Here is a 10,978-nt window from a genome sequence, read left to right on the forward strand (position 1 = left end):
CAAGATAAACAGACTGGATTAGCAAGTGACTTACAAGTTTCTCTTGAAAATCACATGGTGTCCTGTTCAGGATATATAAGACAAAGGAAAGCCTCCAGCTCTTGTGGAGTCTTTCCTTCCAAAACCAATCTCTCAGCAAAGGCCTTACACTCTTTTTGGGTTTCTTGAGCCAACCTTCTTGATTCGGTTTTGCATTGCTCTTTGCGATCAAGAAAGTATCGCTCTTTAGTCCAGCTGAGGGTAGACTTGCGATCTTCCATTTTGGCTTGGATTCTGGCCTTGTCCGCTTTCATTCTTGCTTTGTCAAGATGTTGGTGCCAATCTTGAGCTTTGGCGATGACCTCGAGTTTAGCGTTGTTCACTTGTTGGATGGCTGTAACAAGGGCGTGCTTTTGGTCTTTAACATGCACATTGGATGGATCTATGGAAGGGAGTGGGTCCATGGCACGGCGAGAGAGAGTTCCGCGCGCAGCTTGAGTCTCAGAAGCGGCTTTTGTAGGTCCTGCTTCATCATCCAAACTGGAGTCCAAGGCGCGCTCTTTTGCAGTTAGACCAAATTTGCTGGCCTTTGACTTTTTGGTGTGCTTGCCTTTGGTCAAAAGGGAAGATGATTTAATGGCAACAGAGGTAGATTGCCCATGACTCAAGGCATTTGCAAGTGGAGCTGGTGATAGGATCAGGTTTGCATTGTCTTGTCCTTTAGGCGTAGGAGGTGGCGGACTGAAATCATTTTCCAAAAAATTCTGATAATGAACATTGAGAGGATCAGGACTCCGTGGGGTTTGTACAGGAGAACCGGGTGCAGGCAAAATGGGTCAAACCTCGGAAACCTTGGTGGGGTCTGGGGTGGCCAATTGGTGGATTGCCTAAGCAATCACCGACGTAAGAGGAAGAGTTGGCATGTCAGAAAACAAATCTTTCTCATATTTATTTTGCAGCATGTAAAAAAAACACATCTCACCAGGTGTAACACCGCTGTTATCATGTCCATTGGTGGTATCACTGCCGCCAACGTCAATGTCATTGAAATCCTGGGCGCCATGTGCATGGCAGATGACTGAGAGTAGAAGAAATATAACCACACAAGTCAGACCTTTTGTACAGATACCTATGAATGATAAAATCAAGATGTAGATCACCTACCCATTTGGTGAAAGTACAGCTGGCAGACCAACGTAAATCAAAGTCAAAAGCAAATAAAGGCGGTTCTTTGAGCACAGGAACCGGAGGCGAAGATCTACAATGGATGAAATCACGAGACCAAGGGGAGAGTCAAAAGTGAATAAAGGCGGTTATTTGAGGACAGGAACCGGAGGCAAAGATCTAAAAAGGATGAAATCACAAGACCAAGGCCAGATTGTTGATGACAAGAAAGAGGAAGCAAGGAGGGTTGCACAATCAGAAAAGGATCTTGTCAAGAAGCGCTTATATGATGAAGACAAAGCGGGTGGTTAATATCAGCTTCAAACCGGGCGTGAACTGCACGAGTGAAATCAAAATTGAGAAAGAATCTAGAACCAAACACGATGGTGGATATGTTCAAAATCAAGCATCTGAGTTCGGAAGCGGCCTCTGTGCATAACTTCAGGTGATATTGAAAGCCCCAACCTAATCAATGCGGCCCCTGTGCGTAACTTCAGGTGATATCAAAAGTGCCAACCTATCCAATGTTGACGTCAAATGATCTAGATGATACGATTTAAATCAGAAAAAGTGCCCAAATGAGGTTGAAAGATCTTCTGAGAGACCTGAAGGTACGTTGATTTCCCGTTTGCCGTGTTGTGTGATTCCTGAGACGATTTGCTAATTGATGTCCTGAAGCGTGAGGAGTCCAAGGTGAGGGAAGGAGGAAAGCATGTAAACAAAGATCATGCTACGTAGGTCGACCAAAAGTACAGGGGACATAGGATTTACCGGCACCGGAGTAGCTGGTAAGTCAGGAACAACAAGCAAAAAAAATATAACTTGAAAAAAACAAACGTTAACCACAAGGCACAAACCAAAAAAAAAACAGCTCATTTTTTTTGGGCGCTTTTTTTCGCTGCAAGCAGGGAAAGGTTGTAAAATTTATAAGGACAAATCTTGAAATTTAAAACCGCAAGCCACCTCTAGAGCTGGCTCATGTTCTTAAGATTATATGTATAATTTTAAGGGACCAAATAAAACTCAAATTCCTAATTTTGGTCATAAATTGCCTACTTGAACCGCCCTAATATACACCGGTGCTAATATATATACTCATAAATGATTTTGGGATTTTCGTTCCCTTTCTTTTCTTTATCATCTACACAGTTATCATTTTGTTTATCATTATAAATTATTTTAGCAGTACCTGCTGACTCAAATACACCCTTTATTACAATCATAAAGAGAAATTTACTTTGTTGTTATAGTCAAAAAGACTTATTGGGAATAATATAAAAAAGATATTGCTTTATTTTCTTAGTTATCATATTGGAATAACTATATAGCAGTGTTGAGAGAAATTAAACAGTGCTGTTTGAGTTAAAATCCGTGTGATTTTGGTCATTTAAAGATACTTTTCTCTGGTGCCTTATCAGTACTCAATTCAACAGAAGTTCTCTTCTCTGCTTGTATTGTTTTTGGAGGGCAGTCCTTAGACCCTTTCTGTATAGTCATTACTTGCAGATTTTACCCTTCACGCTCTGTATGACCCTTGTTGGCAGTAATGCCAAGTCTGTCAAGAACTGCAAATCCCACTGGTATGTGATAAGTACATCAATTCAATTCATTTCATACTTAAATGTTGGCCCTGTAGTGCCATAATACCTTTGCAACGGCCAATGAAGTGTCAAGAGGAAAATGTGAATATGACAAACTTAGCACACCATGTTCTCTGGGGCATTGACTCAAAATGGACAGGTTGAATAACAACATCAGAAGATGTAGCAACTGGGGTCAGGAGTGGAGGATATGCTCAGAAATCTGGTGGCCTCAGATGTATGTGTGTCAAGAGCACAAGTGGTAAAGAGGTGGGGGCAATTTCTTTGAAAAATTTGCACTCAGATATGCCCAGAGGTGTTCATATGCATACTATTTGGCAAGGGGCACAAGAGGTTCAGACAGCAACATGTTCATTGTGCCTAATCCCAAATACTAAAGCCATCCAGATTCCAAGCTTCATCATTGTCATATCTCAAGATGAGTCCCAAAACCCAGCAAATCAGAGATATCCATGGCCCCCAGTAGTCTTGGGGGTTGATCTGGGCTTTATAGGATCCCAAACCCCCAGGGGTTGGTTGATCTCAGGGATTAAGCTGACAAAACCTAATGCTCGTTGGAGCTCAACAGGGGAAGGGCTTTTTCAAAGGCAGTACAAACTTTGGAATGCAGCAGAAAAATGAAGACAATCATGGAGATAAATACATATGAAGACTCAAAGATACATCATCCGTATGTTGCTGATAAGATTCATAGTTCCATGCCTTACATATACCAAGAAAAAGGAATATTTGAAGTTCAAGCAAGGTCAAGCCCATGGGTTATTGACAGGGATTACTGGGTACACGTGGAATCCCTGGTGATCTCTGGTGATCCATGCTTACCCACTAATCCCCTTAAAGGGCATTAGACCAGGATCTGGCCTGGGTCTGTATTTGAGAAGAAACAGCGCCGGGGAAGGGTGAGTTCCAGTTCACACTTTCTGAGAAAAAAATTGCCCAAGCACCTTGATTCCTAGCACTTGGGAGCTGGAGCTCATGCTGAGTCAGTTCATTCTTCAACTATTGTTTAGCCTGGATTGATATTACCAGCTCCTGTAGTATTGAGTTGACAGCTTATAATTAAGATTCAACCAAACCAGATCAAACCTTGAATTGGAGTCATGCTGATAAGACAATTCACACTCTTGAACTTCATCAACTACCAAAAGATACCACAATAGATTTTGTCTTCATGATTGCTGGTGCTGAAATCCTTGACATTCACATCTTCAGCTTTCACAGGCCTAACCTGAAGTTTAATCTGTGAGCCTGATTTCAGGTTTCTCAATATTCCAGATGTGGTAGTTCATTTTGTTCACATTCATCATGCCAAAGCTTTCAGCACTACCTTGGATGTGCAACAAACAAGTTTGAGCTTGCAGATTTCAGGATAGCAGTATGACTGTAATTTCAGAGTGGAAAAACAATCCAATATCAATAGTGGTGCAACCACACCACAATCATTTGAAATTAAATCAAAACTATCACAAGGTAGGAAGTGAAGTTTGACAATGTAGCTTTAATTACAGTGTTGTGTCTTCTCTTGTCTCTTAGTGCTAATACTGCAAGGATTCATCTAGATATATATATACTTTCTATCCAAATCTTCTCTCTTTTCTTGTCTTTTGGGAAGAGAGAAAGTTCTTTACCACCTTCTGAAAGATGTAGTGGTACTAATGTCCTCATACTATCAGAACCTTGGTTAGATCACTACTACCACAAGCTTTCACACTTATCTACTTCTTTTCTCACTTTACTTTCAAAATTTCCTCCAATAACTTGGGTATATCTTTATGGATTGCTCTATCCCAACCCCCCCTTGTTTACTATTCAGACCCCCCTCAACCCTAGGTCCGCTTAGGTCACCTTAAGCACCTTACCTAAGTACAGTACAGGCAATGGCTGGCAATGGACAATTCATTCCACTTGCTCATTCTCAAATCTCAAGATGAATGCTGAGTGCTCTGAAGTTAACGAAGACAATACATATTTCCAGATCAATAACTTGCGGGTCATCAACATACACATAAATTGTAAACATGATGTTATAGGATGTTATCCTCTTCAATCATCTAATCTAATCACACATCATGAATTCCCTTGAAGGAAGTTTCAGAAGCTACTCACTCCATTTGTTTTCACAATTGTGGGTGATGAATTGTAAGGATCATAAATTGAGAACAACTTTTGTTTCACAAAACATGATACAAATTGGACAGCATCAAAATCCATCTTTATGATTGAGCGAACAAAGATAAACAAGATAACACATGTAGTCAAGATGGTGATCAAGTTATCTTGATAAACATAAAATTGATATTTGATCCAGGGAGAACAATTGGGGGATAAATGAGGATAGAGGCCGAGCTGATTCAAGATGGATCAGCCTGAATCACCTCATCACTTACATTGACTACTGTTTGGACCAAACAACTTGGCTTCAGCATGTTCATGACAGGATATGAGCCACTTGTGGGGTTTTAAGGAGAGTGAAGGTTGTCCTTGAGTTTGAAATAGCTTGGGCTCATGGAATGCTCAGGAGCGATTCTGGAGAACAAACTCCAGTTGGTCCTCTTCTTTGCCAGTCGAATCTGAGATAGCACATGTCAAAGAAGTGCCCAATACAATGGTTGTGAAATCATGATTTGGTGCATATTGATGGTTGGTTCAAAAGTAACCTAAGGTGCCTAAGGTGACCTAAGCAAACCTAGGGTTGAGGGGGGGTCTGAATAGTAAACAAGGGGGGTCGGTATAGAGTGATCCATCTTTATTTTGTACTTTTATCTGTTACAGTGTACTATCATAGTGATATTACATCATATTCATGCAGTCCTAGCAGTTTGGCACCACCAATATCTCAAACAGACCATCACAAGGACCACCAGACCAGGCCACTCCCACATTGAAGGGGATCAGAGTCTTGCAGTTGCAACTAAATTGTGTTGCAACAATCTCCCAATCTGAGCAGCTCAGATATATGTGGTTCCACCACCTTAGCTCAACGAGTACTAATGAGCAGCAATACATAGTAAGCTGTTATTCTAAAGCTTAAGATAAGGCAGGAACAATATTGGTGAATTGAGATGTCCCTGAGACACTGTGATTTCACAACTGGTTAATCCCCTGTTAAGCAACCCACAACTCTTCCCTTGTGTCACACTCCTACACCACAAACCCCCAAAATCAACCATGTAAGTCTTTTTTAACTTGATGCTGCTCACAAATTACTTGGTAAAGTGTAAAATACTTCTTGAGTTGCGGCTCTCAGGGTGGGTTGTGCAATGGTGAACAACTGGCCAGGATATGGGGGTCAAGTGATTAATTTATTGAGTGTTTGAGGTACTTGAGGATATGGATGTTGATCTTGGATTGATTGCTTTATTTTTTAGTATGGATTGGGTTTTGGTTTATTTTAGTTTGATTTGATTGGTTTGATTTGACTCATGATAACTGGAGATTTGTCAAGAAAGTGATAGGAATGGGATCCTTGATTGATTTGAAGTGATTATTATTGAAATTGATGGTGAATGCTATCATGATTCTCAAGATATCTTGACACTTGCAAATATCTGGTCCTTAGTCTAATGCTTCTCACCACAAGCAGCCATCTATGGGTGAGGAATATGCAGTTATGTCAGTAATTTCATAGGATCCTGCAGTTTTCTGAGCAGAATTCCTGTTGAGTGTGAATTTCAGCTCAAGCTGAGAGCCCAAACACAGTCAATCATGCTGATGTGATGTACAACTAAGCACTGGCTAGGGCTAGGACACAGAAAGGCAAGTTGTATTGGGCACTTTTTGGGCAAAATCGTGAGGTCATCAGCCCCCGGGCCCCTTCATGATGAGGGTGATCTGGCAGTCCTTGTGCATACAGATCCCTATGTCATTATTGCTGCATAGTGGTGACTGTAACAATGGAGATTTACTCTGACATGCAATACACCCAAGTTGTGGTGTGTATTGTAGTGAGCTCAAGTGCTTGAATTATGGAGCTCTTGAGGAGAATTGTTTGTGGAGTAGACTGAAAGATTGGTTGCACCTAGGTGCGACACACCCAGGCACAGACAGGGATGTAGATGCTGGAATTGTGCTGCACCTATAAAGTTCTTGACGAACTGATTCAAAAGAATCCTAAGGGTGACACTGCTTATTTGAGTCTGTAGTTCTAGTCACAAAACAACCTGAGGGCACAAGTTTTCGCGTAAGACTACAGCTCTATGCTTGGTCAACGTTGAGAAAACTAGACAAACCTGAGGGCACAAGTTTTCGCGTAAGACTATAGCTCTATGCTTGGTCAACGTTGAGAAAACTAGACAAACCTGCGAGCTCGAAGAAAGATGAGGAGCGCGCGTAAGATAAAAATGAAACAAAGTAAAATGTTATAAAATTGATTCTTTTCAACACCCTTTACTAACCTGAGGGCACAAGTTTTTGCGTAAGACTACAGCTCTATGCTTGGTCAACGTCGAGAAAACTAGACAAACCTACAGTCATCACAAGACAAGAATAAAGAGTGACAAACATGAATGAGATCAGAAAGAGAATATGGAGTCTGATCTAGAAAGAGAAGTCACTACCTGCGAGCTCGAAGAAAGATGAGGAGCGCGCGTAAGATAACAATGAAACAAAGTAAAATGTTATAAAATCTAATCCAGAGTGATGTATCAGTGAAAATGTAAAAGTGTTGAGAATAGGATGGAGGGAAACTTACTGATTCTTTTCGAGACAAAAAGAACCAGAAAAGAGGGACAAAGAGAATTCTACAACAGTAAGCTGATATCCCAAGAAAAACTTTTCAACCAACCCCTTGCTTCACAATTCCAGCTAACCCCTTTCATCCATTCTTCTTACAATGTTGCCACACACACACCCCACCCCAACCTTCTAACCCTGAATACAACACTGTCAATGACCAAATCGGGAAAATGATCTTTGAACACCTAAATAAGATACAATAACACTTAACCACCTTGTATCTTAACAGCACCCACCACTTGCTGTGTATGCCCTTGGGATATGGCCTATGTATCTGTAGCCAAACCTGCATATACCAATACCATTGGAATACCATAAACCTCCTCAAACCACCAACACAGTCAGCCATATCCCAATATTGTAAATCACAATAAGGTTATTTGTCTGATCCGTGAAAGGGTGCTGAAAAGTGTGGTACACTTTGGTAATAATAAGAAGCAACATTTCCTTGTAATTTGCTTGTGAAAGTTGTGTTAGAATCAAAAAAAGGAAAGTTGAATCCACCTAAATACTTGCCATCTAATTTGGAAACGGCTTGCTGAGAGGAATACATGTGTGTAGAGTGGTCTGTTTCATACACAGGGGCCAAAATTGATGCTCACATACATGTGAGCATTGTAGACTTTTTTGAATTCTCCAAAAAAGATTCATTTTCTTTCAGATTCATTCAATTCACAATTTTGGTTGTGTTCAGGTGATCAGCCTGTGTTGCTCATATTTTGCTTGACATTTCTTGAGAAGGCTCATTTCCATCTTGGATGAGCAATAACTGAGTCCAGATGAGTACTCAGGATCAGCTCATGAGTCACTGTATACTCAGCAATTTGTTCAAAATGAAAATGAGCACATGAACTATACCTTCCTCAGGCTTCATTTCTTATTGAAGAAGCCTGCACATGGGTGTCCCTTTTGAGCTGCTCAGCAAATACTCAGTGGCATCCCCTGGCTGAATCACTGATGGCCCAGACATTCCTCAGACTTCCTTGCTAAGGAAAGAAGCCTGATAAAAGAGCCATCCCATTTGCTCAGCTAATCCTCAGTGATGTTCCCTGGATAAAGCTGTTCACACTGAGGGGCTGAGATTAACTGAGCAGCCCCTCAGCCAATACTTTGGATCCTTCTGATCCCAGGAATGCCCCTGAGGACTAGCTGAGCACTGGAATCCTCTGGATCCTTCTGATCTCAGGAATGCCACAGAGGAATAGCTGAGCAGCTCAGTTGAACTGAGCAGATGGGCCTCAGGCTTCATTCCGGAGACATGAAGCTTGAGGCAAGCCTGGCCCTCTGGGATCTGTCCAAGGGATTCTGCAGACACTTAGCTAAGGGAATACTGAGTTCAGCTCAGCCCTTAATCTAATCATTAGTGGTGTCCCTTGGAACCTACTGAACCAGGGAATGCCGCTCAGGATCAGCTGAGATAAACTGAGCAGATGGATCAGCCCTTCCTCAGACTTTTTTGCTCAGGAATAAAGCCTGAGGAAGGCTTAGTTTGTCTGCTCAATTCCTGTTGATCACGTAATCAGCTGACAAGCAGAAAGAAATAGGGAAGTAAAGGGAAGTAAAATTGAACAAACATTGAAGAAAACACAAAAATTTCAACGCTCACACCTATGTGAGCATCAATTTTTGCCCCTGTGATATGAGATGCACACCAGAATATTGGAGAGTGGAAATGGACAAGTGGAAAAAGGTTAATAAGGGCACATGATCCTTGGAGCTCCTAAAGCTCAAGTTTGCTGTAAGACCCTCTTTGCTGCCAGAGTGCTTGTGCTAAGCACTGGACTGTCACAGATTGGGAATGGGAATGGGAATGGACACTGTATGAATGAATTGGCATACAGAATCTAGTCAACACTAGGGGTATGACCCGGCCCTGAAGTGTCAGGGCCGGCCCCAGGGCCGATTTAGGCCCGGCCTCGGCCACGCAATACTCAAGGATGCTGCCGGGAAGCACCGGGCAGGCCCTGGCTCGGACCATCCCCTTGAAAGCGTGTTTGAGAGCTCGGGAAGGATGCTTGATGACGTCAATTTTTGCAAAAAAATGCCTCCATAAAGATTTTTTGCAACGGCCCGGCCCCGAGTAGCCCTGTACCTGGGCCTTTTTTGCTATCCCCAGGCTGGACTTGAGGCAGAGAAACCAAAGCCTTGTGCGACCCTTCTGGCCGGCCAGCGAAATTGGCCAGCCGCTGGTCATTTCACACGATGTACAGGGGCATTTCACATGTATTTGAATATCCCTGCGTGTCACACGCCTCCATCTGCCAAACTGTCGGATACACAACAAATAACAAATTCAGTCCATAGCAACACCAAACCGCACCAAACTGCACCAAACCTTCCTAAATCGTCCTCATCCAATGTCCATTCAATCAGTTATAATCGCGTTTTCAAATCCCCATACTATACCTCACTACACCATATTGAAACTTTTGTCAAACGCACACAATGCGATGTGACTTCATGCGAAATAAAAACAAACGTTCAAAAACGAACGTTCCATTTGGTCTTGCCCGTCACAACACAAATGAAGGAGCACTCCAACCAATAGGAATTGCTCGCCGATGATAGAACATTAAAATTAGAAATGTCTACTCGGGGACACATCCTTTAGAAGCACGTACACCCAAAGAGAAAACATTGAGTACAAACTGAAAACTGTTTTGTGAAATCTGAATCTCAGCATATGGCACAATTCATCTCCGCTCTGATTCGATTTCATTGTTCTCAAACCTTTTGTTTGAAGCTTTTTGTACCAGCTGGGCTACAGACAGAACTGGTCTTGCTTTTATTTACTCTTAAGCAAATCACCTCGTAGCACTTCGTATCCGCCTTCCATAAAAGTGATTCTGTCGTTCTCGTACTCATCACTTTGGACCCTATTCATATAATCTTCAGCTTCAACTTCCGCACATAATGCTTGTCAAAGTCCTTATGTCACGGCTGGCCACATTATACCCTGATACCTATCAGGAATTAACGTTGAGCCAGCTCATATCATTTGTCAATTTTTCCGCGGATTTTTTAAAGAGGAATGACGGGGCACACCCGATGACGGCTCTCCATGGGCCTGTGGTAATCTTTGTTGTATTTCCACCTTTGCCACCTTCGCCAGAAGGGGAGTGCATGGCGACCGTCAGTTCATTTGGGGAGATCACAATACACGGGACATTGGATCGGGCACATTGAAATGTGACTGCGTTGACGGATCTGTAATTACATATACCTATGGTGTCAGCTGTACTGGCCAGCGGCCAGCGGCCCGTGCTGGTCAGTAGGTTTGCACAGGGCTGCTACTGCTCACACTTGAGGCCCCGGGCTCGGCCTCGACCTCACCTACAAAACGCTTGGGCACACTTGGGCGGGCAGGGCCAGGGCCGGGTCATAGCCCTAGTCAACACCCAATTTGTCATGGCTTCTGCTTTAACTCAACCAACTTCATCCAGCAAGTGCAGTGTGACTATGAAATCCATGTACTCGATTGGTTCAAGACACCATTTTGA

Source organism: Melampsora larici-populina (genome assembly GCF_000204055.1).
Source record: "Melampsora larici-populina 98AG31 unplaced genomic scaffold MELLAscaffold_82, whole genome shotgun sequence".
Classification (NCBI taxonomy): Eukaryota; Fungi; Basidiomycota; class Pucciniomycetes; order Pucciniales; family Melampsoraceae; genus Melampsora; species Melampsora laricis-populina.